Raw genomic sequence first — 12,218 nt, 5'->3', positions numbered from 1 at the left:
CCATCCGCAGGTTGCTGCAGACCTTTCCACGTACAACCGGTGAGGAAGCCAGCATGATCTGGACATAAAATCTGCATTGGTGAAACACAGTGCCAACATGTAACCACCAGACCATGGAGGCCCCTTCTGCCAAGATATTATTGGATACAATGCAAAAGGGAAAATGAGTTTCACACAATGTATATCCATACACATACATGTATGTATATGACATATTAGTTGTAATCATCAATAATGAACTTAAATAATAATGAATTTAATAGGGCAAGTGAACTTTTTTCATATTCCATTTTCACTTGGATGTCTGCAGCACCTTGTTCTAAAATTTCAACTCTTCCAGGTTTTTAAAGGTTTTAACATATTGACTAGAGAGAGAGAGTCATAATTTCTATTCTATTATACTTACTTTAAACTTTTGCATATTTACTAGACATTAAAAGGAAGATAACGAAGCACAAATTAAACAACCTTTTTCCCCTCCACCGCTACATTCATCATCACCAAATCAGGGTGACCTCCTGAGAGCTCTAAGCAGGGGTGTGAAGCATGTTTGCAACAAATCAGTTTTGCTTACTGATTTCCCAAATTTCTTATTAGTTTTTGCATAAACTTCTCTGTGTATGCGACCATTATTTGCGTGACTTTATTGCCACCTGTTAATGAATTTGTGGGATGAACTTGTGAGAATGCCACGAGTTTGAAATGGCATCGGCCAAGGTCGAATGTTGTGGCAAGGCCGGGTCATGGAGCTAGTATGTTCTGAAGGATACATCTTTGATTTTAGGCCCACTGGCGTTCAACATTGCATGTATTAGGAAAATTAAAAGCATATTATAGAATTATGAGTTTAACTTTTGTTTCAGGCTATTAGCCTTAAATTTCTTGTGATATGGGTCTCTGGCCATGATGTGCTCTGAAAATACTGTTATTTCACCTAAAATTTCTCATTTTTCAAAATATTGTGACTGATTCATATACCCTTAAATATGGTCACTTAGGAGCTTTTTGTGAAGTCTGAACAACATATTTCACCTGAAGTTTGGTACATAAAAACACATTTTCAAAAGCACATAAAGGTCTTAACAGTATATTTTTGATGCCAAGACTTAAATTTTTCTGATAAGAAATTGATCAAACTTCCCACACACACACAAAAAAACAACTCTCAAGTGGCCCAATAATGTTGATGAATCAAGTGAAAGATGTCACTTGGAACTGAATGCCAACCTTTAGGTGAAATACAGTCACTTATGTAAATCTTGTGTAAAAACAAAACTCAACCAAATGTACATGCATGTACTTGTTTGCATTGATAAAAGTATCCCGCAGGAAGTTCAGAAAGTATAACTTTTTACTTTTGTGATGTTATACAACTGAGATATTGCAGTTCAAAGTAAGCAAAATCACACACAATGAGGAAACGGAATTTCTGAATAATTGATCCACAGTTTCCAAGCAAATGTCTGAGGCCCCTAGGTCTGTATTCTCTCCTCTTAGCTATTAAATATTATTTGTTGTCTTTTCTTTAATGCGTCTGCACCACTTTAAGTGCTTCTGAAGGTACATTTTCATACCCTCCAAATTTTAGTTGAAATACAGTAGTTATGTACAGGTAGCTTAAAAAGGCAAGACACAAGTTCATTGGACAGCTACAATAGTGTACATGTATGACTGATAATGACAAAGACAGGCAAATGCTGCTGGTGCTTAACTCTGACATGTATGTGAGTAGGCATGTTCTAAGCTAGGGCAATGTGACACGTGTAACAATTATATCTGCCTGGCTAGCGCATGCAGTGTACAAATGTGCATTCACCCTAGAGGGCAATGTTAGTGCTATATTTGTGTTTATAGGGGCTACGTGTTTAAGAACGTCCTGGTACACTTAGACAACACAACATTGTTCATGGACAGCTTCTTCTGACACTCTGGATGAGGTCCATCTAGGCTCAAATCAAAAACATTTTAACATTTAAGAAGAGGGGAGGGGGTGGGGAGAGGATTCAATAAATACGGTGGAAAACAGGTCATTCCACTAAAATACCAAAGTGAGACCATGTTTTGAAACTGCAGTAAAAGGATGAGAAAATTTACTGCCAATGACTCCAGGAACAAAGTGAAGAAAACAAATTGTGTGTTCTTATCGGAAGCCTCGATTTTTCAAATGAATACCAACAATGCGTTACGATCCACCATTATTTGGACTTTTACTTCGACGTAAAACGACCTTTGAAGAATGAAATGCTTCCAGGTTGTACACTACAAGATAGAATTTAGTTTTTAAGTTTTAACCACAGTTTAGCTTTGTCACCATCATTATGCTGGTTAAAGCAATTAAAAATCCATACCCAAATGTGACCAAAAAAAACCAAACAAAAACAAGCCAAAAATCAAAAAACACAAAAAACATGAACAGACAGACAAAAGCCATACATTTACAGTCTTTTTGGCTATAGAAAAAATAAAACTTAACTTTATACCAGAATTATTTTAATTCTATAGATGAAATTACATATTACTCTTCTGGTACCTGTTCCGAAAATTTTGTAGGTTGTCTGTCATATGTGAAAGCAGACCCAGTATTTTCAAGTCATGTAGCATGATTATAGCCTATAGTAAATAGCAATCAAACAACTAAATAAATGCAGCCAATAGTTACAGTATGCAGAAAATTTAAATGGGAAGACCGCCATTAAATAAATTAGGCAACATCTGAAAAATCAGACGAAGTTTTGAAGATTCTAAATACTGTTTGGACCGAGCTTCATGAATGACTCTGGTCATCCTCTGACTAACACATGACTGAGTCATACTAACAAGTTATAGTCGTATATTAAGTGTGGGAACAATGCCAAAATTGGGTGTTATCGAATGTGTGTGGGTTGTTGGTTGATCGATAGCTAAAGCCAGTTTTGAATCCATAGATTAGAACTTGACAGGTCCTAATAGATACAGATGCTTCTGACAAGCAGGGAGAGCACGTACTTCGACGCTGTCTCTCTGCCCCATCCAGGCCACGGAGAGGTCCTATAGGCCAACAGGGTCCAGATCTGGTGGGGATGGCTCATACAGGGATGCGTCCCTAACAATGCCATGTGGGACCAGCATGGGCTCTGAATTTGGCACCCTGACAAAATCAATGCTCGACCACATTGTCATGTGACGTCGTGGAATGAACCTAGCAACTGCATATATACATTGTATACAGAATAAAAGCCACATATTTCTGCTGATCTTAACACTATCATCTAACCATGACCTAATTTTCAGAATTAACATACATGTTAATGCACATGTACTAGTACGCCAGTACCAAGAGGCTCAGTGATGGAAATTCTATACTTCCATGTTTACACTCTTCGTTTGCTAATAATGATGCCATAAATGGAGGCTTGTAATGTATCCTGATCTATTTATTTGCTTGTCTGTGGGGGGCAGAGTGGGCTAGCACGCCAGCGCGGCATAATGACCCAGGAGCCTCTAACCAATGCGGTGGCTCAGAGTTCAAGTCTAGCTCATGCTGGTTTCCTCTCCGTTCGTATGTGAGAAGGTCTTGCAGCAACCTGCAAATGGTCGTGTGTTTCCCAGTGGTTCTGCCTGGTTCACTCCCAACATAATACTGGTACAAGTGAAATATTCTTGAGTTCGGCGTGAAACAGCAATCCAAAAAATAAATACATAAAACAAAAAATTAAAGTGGTGTACCATTAGTATACATAAAAATGTCTCAGCAGAAAAAAAAGGTACAAAGGCAGAAGCTTTTCAACAACCAGCAGATTTCTGCAGATCAAAAAAAAAAAAAAAAAAAGACATCTGTCTGCTAACAATGGTTGGGTTGGAGCAGCCATGAATTCGTAGACTAGAACATGATGCCGAGGCACTTCCAATATTCCACGCAGTAAGATTTTGTGTAAGCATCTTCTAGCTGCGGTCCCTGTAGGCATACGATGTAGGATTGATGTCTGCCAGGAGCAAGAGTAGTAGTAGCTAATTAGCTCAGACTTGCTGGGGACACAGAGCATCCCCTCCTGCTGTACTACACTGTACCCACACATCTAAGCCATGTTAGTCCTGAATATTCTGTCTATTCACAATGCGCCCAATCATCAATACTTCATGAGCTGATTCCCGCAGCATTAGAACCGCAGAGGCAAGCTGGTTTTATTGCTTTCCTTTTTCAAACATACAGTTTTTAGACGGAACACTTTGTACTGTACTTCCTCTCTAATGTCCACATCTTCACATCTCCTGTTACTCGAACGGGTCTGTACCATTAAGCCTCTGAAAAAAGCACTTAATTCAAGAACAGGTATCCGATACAATGCATCCAGACCCTAAATCAAGCAGAACCAGCAAGCATACAGCCACTACTTGTGTAAAACTATCAGATAGATGAATACACAGAACCAAGCTGAAAGTATTGTATTAAAGCAGGAATTCAATGGTCTTATAGAAAGAAAGGAACACTCTTGCAACAAAATTGACATTAATACTTTTACAAGTAAGTAGACAAAATGTTAAGTTAAAATTTCACTCGACAAGTGAATTAAAATTCTGATGATGTCTTGTTCTCATCTGCCTCATCCTAAAAGTTCTTACATGTAAAAAGGTGTTTTGAGGACTGTTTGGAAAGCATGATAACATTCAACAAGTGAATTAAAATTCAGATGATGTCTTGTTACATACAAAATGTGGACATAGGATCATAAATACTGTATCTGATCTAAACCATGAATAAGTTTCTCATCTGCCTCATCCTAAAAGTTCTTACATGTAAAAAGGTGTTTGGAAAGCATGATAAAATTTTCAGCACCAAAGTAAGATTTTGTTAACTTAATCTGCCTCTAAAACTCCTGTTTTTTGTCACCTGGATTTCCATGACTGTACACCATGCCCAGTACTCACACACTTATTTTAGCCTAATTTACTACATGCTTGTTTCATACTTCGTTCATGATTTCATGATTTACACTACCTTACAAAATGTCATTTCTCAACTTACTGTAAACTTACTTTCTGACCACTATCATGAAAATTACCAAAAATGATTTCTTTTTGTCACTAAAGATGCAAGCTTCATAAAACCGCGCAGACTATTTCTCTACACCGCATAGTTCTCTCAGAATGTGGCTGAAGAATTAGAGTTGAAGTCAGTTTAAAGGCTGAAGAATTAGAGTGAAAGTCAGTTTAAAGGCTAAAGAATTAGAGTGAAAGTCAGTTTAAAGGCTGAAGAATTAGAGTTGAAGTCAGTTTAAAGGCTGAAGAATTAGAGTGAAAGTCAGTTTAAAGGCTGAAGAATTAGAGTGAAAGTCAGTTTAAAGGCTGAAGAATTAGAGTGAAAGTCAGTTTAAAGGCTGAAGAATTAGAGTGAAAGTCAGTTTAAAGGCTGAAGAATTAGCCTTGAAGTCACTTTAAAGGCTGAATAATTAGAGTGAAAGTCAGTTTAAAGGCTGAAGAATTAGACTTGAAGTCAGTTTAAAGGCTGAAGAATTAGAGTTGAAGTCAGTTTAAAGGCTGAAGAATTAGCCTTGAAGTCACTTTAAAGGCTGAAGAATTAGAGTTGAAGTCAGTTTAAAGGCTGAACAAATCTGGATTCAGAACACCTTGCTTGGAATCTAATAATGATCACACTTCCAACAAACAGGTGTAGCTGCAGTCAAAACCATTAAAGGTAGCACCTGCATGTCTTAATCCAACTAGATCAAAAAGTCCTATAAAAAGAAAACTTTAATATCCCTTTGGCTCTCAACTATTAAAACAGGTGTAAATTGCTATTGGTGATATTGATGATATCTGCTCAGGTCGTTTAAATTATAAACATAAAGTGTTGCTTTTTTTTCTCTTTGGTCAAGGGTTTATTTCCCACCACATCTAAATTGTAACTGGGGAATCTGTTTCTGTTGTGTATGACTCCAGATAAAAAAAAGACAACGTTAATAGTTGGCCTGATTTGGAAAGAAATTGCTCCTGATCAAAAACAAGAGGGTGATCCTAAGGGAGCGGAATGTAAACCTAAACGTATCAAGATCATAAAAACCTGGACCAGTGTGAGTTGAAAAGTTCAGCAATTGTCAGACAGGCTCTTACTGGAGAGGCAAGTCTGGAATACATGTAGTACTCAGGCCACAGATTTCTTACTGGCTAACTAAAAAAGACATACCAGATAATTACAGGAGACATGCAATACTGGTGAGTCAAGCAAAGAGGATTTAATGGCCTGCCTGCTGGCTTGATGTGTGCTAAGTACTACAATATTGAGAAGCTGTCTGGCTACAGCACAGAATGCCACAATACTTGAAAGTTGTCAGGCTGCGGCACAGAATGCCACAATACTGGGAAGCTGTCTGGCTACAGCACAGAATGCCACAATACTGGGGAGTTGTCAGGCTGCGGCACAGAATGCCACAATACTGGGGAGTTGTCTGGCTACAGCACAGAATGCCACAATACTTGAAAGTTGTCAGGCTGCAGCACAGAATGACACAATACTGGGAAGCTGTCTGGTTGCGGCACAGAATGCCACAATACCTGGAAGCTGTCTGGCTACAGCACAGAATGCCACATTACTTGAAAGTTGTCAGGCTGCAGCACAGAATGACACAATACTGGGAAGCTGTCTGGTTGCGGCACAGAATGCCACAATACCTGGAAGCTGTCTGGCTACAGCACAGAATGCCACATTACTTGAAAGTTGTCAGGCTGCGGCACAGAATGACACAATACTGGGGAGTTGTCAACCTGCGGCACAGAATGACACAATACTGGGGAGTTGTCAACCTGTGGCACAGAATGACACAATACTGGGGAGTTGTCAGGCTGCGGCAAAGAATGCCACAATACTGGGGAGTTGTCAGGCTGCGGCAAAGAATGCCACAATACTGGGGAGTTGTCAGGCTGCGGCAAAGAATGCCACAATACTGGCGAGTTGTCTGGCTGGGGCACAGAATAACACAATACTGGGAAGCTGTCTGGTTGCGGCAAAGAATGCCACAATACTGGGGAGTTGTCAGGCTGCGGCACAGAATGACACAACACTGGGAAGCTGTCTGGGGCTCAGTATGTCACAATACTGGGAAGATGGCTGGGGCTCAGTATGCCACAATACTGGGAAGCTGTCTGGGACTCAGTATACCACAATCCTGGGAAGCTGTCTGGGGCTCAGTATGCCACAATACTGGGAAGCTGTCTGAGGCTCAGTATGTCACAATCCTGGGAAGCTGTCTGGGGCTCAGTATGCCACAATACTGGGAAGCTGTCTGGGGATCAGTATGCCACAATACTGGGAAGATGGCTGGGGCTCAGTATGTCACAATACTGGGAAGCTGTCTGGGGCTCAGTATGTCACAATACTGGGAAGCTGTCTGGGGCTCAGTATGCCACAATACTGGGAAGCTGTCTGGGGCTCAGTATGCCACAATACTGGGAAGCTGTCTGGGGCTCAGTATGCCACAATACCGGGAAGCTGTCTGGGGCTCAGTATGCCACAATCCTGGGAAGCTGTCTGGGGCTCAGTATGTCACAATACTGGGAAGCTGTGTGGGGCTCAGTATGCCACAATCCTGGCAAGCTGTCTGGGGCTCAGTATGCCACAATACTGGGAAGCTGTCTGGGGCTCAGTATGCCACAATACTGGGAAGCTGTCTGGGGCTCAGTATGTCACAATACTGGGAAGCTGTCTGGGCCTCAGTATGTTACAATACTGGGAAGATGGCTGGGGCTCACTATATCACAATCCTGGGAAGCTGTCTGGGGCTCAGTATGTCACAATCCTGGGAAGCTGTCTGGGCCTCAGTATGTCACAATACTGGGAAGCTGTCTGGGGCTCAGTATGCCACAATACTGGGAAGCTGTCTGGGGCTCAGTATGTCACAATACTGGGAAGCTGTCTGGGCCTCAGTATGTCACAATACTGGGAAGCTGTCTGGGGCTCAGTATGTCACAATACTGGGAAGCTGTCTGGGGCTCAGTATGCCACAATAATGGGAAGCTGTCTGGGGCTCAGTATGCCACAATACTGGGAAGCTGTCTGGGGCTCAGTATGTCACAATACTGGGAAGCTGTCTGGGCCTCAGTATGTTACAATACTGGGAAGATGGCTGGGGCTCACTATATCACAATCCTGGGAAGCTGTCTGGGGCTCAGTATGTCACAATCCTGGGAAGCTGTCTGGGCCTCAGTATGTCACAATACTGGGAAGCTGTCTGGGGCTCAGTATGCCACAATACTGGGAAGCTGTCTGGGGCTCAGTATGTCACAATCCTGGGAAGCTGTCTGGGCCTCAGTATGTCACAATACTGGGAAGCTGTCTGGGGCTCAGTATGTCACAATACTGGGAAGCTGTCTGGTGCTTAGCATGCCACAATACTGGAATGCTGGCTTGGGCCCAGTGCAATAATAATGGGGTCCAGCATGCCATGGTACTCAGAAGCTGATTTCTGAGGCGCATTTGACAAAGCTGTGGCAATGTTGCATCGACCACATTTGCCATGGTGACATTCAGGGGTGAAAATGTCATTCAGTCATTTTTAATAGCTCAAGATAAAATTGATGACCTCAAATTGATCCCAGGTCATCAAACAGATGACTTTGTGCCATGTAAACAGTCATAATTTCAGACACAAAAATAATTGCTGTGTTTTACCCACTTCCATGTTAACCACATTGTTAAAAATGGAACGTAACACATTGCACATATTTAAATTGTATTGGATAAGTGGGGGGGGGGGGGGGGGGGGGGGGGAGAGATCCGTGGCCGAGTGTGGCTCAATTGGCCCAGGAGCCTCTCACCAATGCAGTCAATGTGAGTTCAAGTCGAGGACATGATGGCTTCCTCTCATGCTGAACGTGGAAGGCCTGTCCCGCAACCTGCGGATGGTTGTGGGTTTCCCGCGGGCTCTGCCTGGTTTTCTACAACCATAATGTTGGCTGCCGTCGTGTAAGTGAAAAATTCTTAAGTACGGCATAAAACATCATTCAAATAAATAATTCTGGCATGTCTGTGAAATATGTGCTACACAGAGAATAGAGAAAACGACTGCGTATGTTTGGACCTTATATGCTGTGAATTTTTTCATGCAACCCAACACTGTTGTTGAAGAGTAACATCATAGCAGGGTTGTTCCACGCGCAGGAAAAATAGGCTGATACAGCACACAGTTTAAACGTATGAAAACAAATTATATCAACGTCATCAACATGAAGACGTGCAATATATATGCATGTTAACAAGTGGAGGGCAGATTACTTACACCCATTGACAGACCTATGTACATTTAGCAACTAAGAAGTATAAACAATGAAAAGCAAAAGCAATTCAATGTACACATGTTAATTTATTTATTTTAAATTTCTATTGAAATTCTGACCATCAAGTCCAGTCAAAAACGTCTTTTTATAAAGTCCATAATTTTATGATGCAAATAAAAGTCTTTTCCAGCACCCACACAAACACCCTACTGCTTTTTCCAACGTTTGTATGGTACGCTGGGTTCGCGAATATCTGGTGACACTGGCAAGTATATGTCGGAAATATCCAAGCCTGCAGGTCTTCATCTGCGGGTTTCATGTTGTGACTGCACAAAGCTGTTGAGCTGGCCGTGAGTCTGCAGCTGGTAACATCCGGCGTATGTCTAGACAGCTTATCGAGTGCATTAACTGTTACTGACTGCCATAGCTTCATGTGTAGTACTTGTCACCTTGTTAGATAAATATCCCATCCAGGACTACCATCTGTCAATCTCTTCTTGGTTTTATTTCCACATCTCAAGGCTCCGCCTAAAATCTTTGCGCGAAGAATTATCCAACAACCAGTGCGGACATACCACGTGCGAAATGCGGTATTCTTATTGCTTGTCTACCCTGGGGCTGTTTGAAGTGGACTCTTCCATGGAGCGGTCCATGCAAGAGAAGTGTAATCAGAATACAGAGGTGAATACGTATCAGTTTGAAAATCGAAAGGGAGTAAAAATTGAAAACTAGTGTAAGTACATGTGCCGCCTCATCAAAATGCAATGGACACTTCCTTTTTTTACGGCAGCTGTCACAGCGTATACGCAGTGAATTAAGCCATTATTTCACAAATAAATCATATTGAATACCTGTTGATGTCATCAATATGAAGAGCTCAAAATACTGAACATTTTGAAGTTTTACCATAGACAAGAAGCCAATCTGAATTTCGTACTGCTTTGTAATGTACATGTACAGTGGTGTAACTTAATTTTTTTTGGTGCCTGCCATCAGGGCAGTCTGCACCTCAAGTCAGCCTGCCATCAGGGCAGGTAACAGCCTTAATCTAGCTGCCCACAGCCAATGTTCGACAGAATCAAATATTACCAACTAAAATGCCTTTGACGAAATGTACGACACAATGAAGCACAAGCATAACGTATATTATATAAATTGATCATTCTCCTCTCATACTAGTTCAATTAAATCAAACGCTGAGGTCTATAGGTTTCGACAGTTTCTAATATTTAGCTGCCTCAAGATTTAATCATTGAATTAAAAAGCCTAGTAGGTCCATTCCGCAAGGCACTTTGCGAAACAAAGTGGGTACTTAAATCCACTTTGAAACGGCTACACACGCCAATTGCTGGTGTGCATTAAAGACAATAGGACCTTTATTACCACCCCTGCGAGAATAAATCCAAATGTCGAAATGTTGCTGAAATTCACAGAAATATTTTCTTCTCCCTCGTCAAATAACTTTGTGCTGGCATGGCAAGTCGTGGGGTACTTAAATCTCAGAACCGCATGCCAAAAACTACGGAAATCCACCTAACAAAACAAGACCACAAAAACAGTCTTAAATAACAACTAGAGATGATTTCATCAGTCATCATGAACTCAGAATAGACAGAACGTCCCTTTGTGACATATCGTCGTCGCTTTACGGCACAGTAGGGCCAGTCTGGTAATTTTAACATGAGGTGGTATATAGAATATAGAGTACTAATTAAAAAAGGTTTGGACTGATCTTCTGAATCATGTTCTTGGATGGATTTGGGTTCTCAATATTGCAAAACTAATGATGTTATCCCGATGCTTTGATCTAAACACAATCAGTGCCATGTTATAAGATAGGCTGTTAGCCCTACCGTGCCGTAAAGTGGCGACGTCATTTTGCAATAGGACGTCACTCTGTTGTCGTAATGACGTAACTCAAAAACTGCGTTTTTGAGGAACTCTTGTGTGGCAGAGGCATGTTGTGCCAAGTCAAAGGAAGAGAAAATTTAAATATCCATCAAATACCACTGAAAAGAGTATGCATTTCCTCGCAGGTGCAAGCCATAAACAAAATTCCAATATGTACCTCATGTTGATAAATTACAAATAAAGTCAGCGCCAAAATCTGCTGTGGGCAACTCCATTTTGCCTAAGAGCTTGTCCTGAAGTCTTCTGTGTTATGAGGAGAATTGCCGTTGGAAACCACCGAAGTGCTGTTCGTACATTCCCGTTAGAACTCTTCTTCCTAGAAGGTAGTGAACAGTACAGTTCGTTTTCCTCTTGACGATCGGGAAACCAGAATACTGGAAGTTGGTTCCGAGTTTACACGAACAAGCCGGCAGTTTTAACGACTCTCATTGGCTGAGAAGCACCAAACCCCCAGCATAAATTACTGGGTGTTAAAGATGGAGGACGCGACGGATTCAGCGATTTATGCCAGCTGTGCTGTTTTCAGGCTTTATGTGTATGGCAAGGAAAAATTGTACAATTATGCAGCAGACACCACCAAATAGAAAAAAATGTGCTCTTTTCATCCTATAGTGTCATTTTTTTTAAGGTTTTCTTCTCCTTTAACAACAATAACAGGAGAGTAAAACAGTAACGCGTGACATCCATCGGACATTAAGAGTTGAATTTATTTGTAAAGGGGAAAATGGGTATCGAGAAATAGTGGCTGCCTGATCGGGCAGGCTACACGAGCCAATAACATGCCAGCAGCGATTTCTGCCCGCATGTCAGGCGTTAAGTTACACGAGTGATGTATTTAAACGAACCCCTGCTCACTCAGTGTGCCATAATGCCCGAAAGCTTGCTGGGGCTCAGGTTAAATCTATCAATGTGTCTGTACTGTGGCTGTGAATGCATAATATATATACATGTATCAGCTTTTTGCAACATGAATATCTTTAAAGTACTGTATTTCATCTAAAGTTTGGTATGTTAAACTGCACTGTCAGAAGCGTATAATGGCCTGGAAATGATACTTTTGA

The 12,218-nt window shown here is 41.2% G+C and overlaps 1 protein-coding gene across 1 annotated transcript in view; it reads right to left on the bottom strand.

Moving 5' to 3' along the window:
- LOC135471408 (regulator of telomere elongation helicase 1-like) overlaps positions 1–12,218 on the bottom strand; it is a 63,916-nt gene that overhangs the window by 47,921 nt on the left and 3,777 nt on the right.

The sequence above is a fragment of the Liolophura sinensis genome, chromosome 7, assembly GCF_032854445.1.
Source record: "Liolophura sinensis isolate JHLJ2023 chromosome 7, CUHK_Ljap_v2, whole genome shotgun sequence".
Taxonomy (NCBI): Eukaryota; Metazoa; Mollusca; class Polyplacophora; order Chitonida; family Chitonidae; genus Liolophura; species Liolophura sinensis.
The sequence above is the reverse complement of the archived record's forward strand: the minus strand, read 5'-3'. Positions and strand labels throughout refer to the sequence as shown.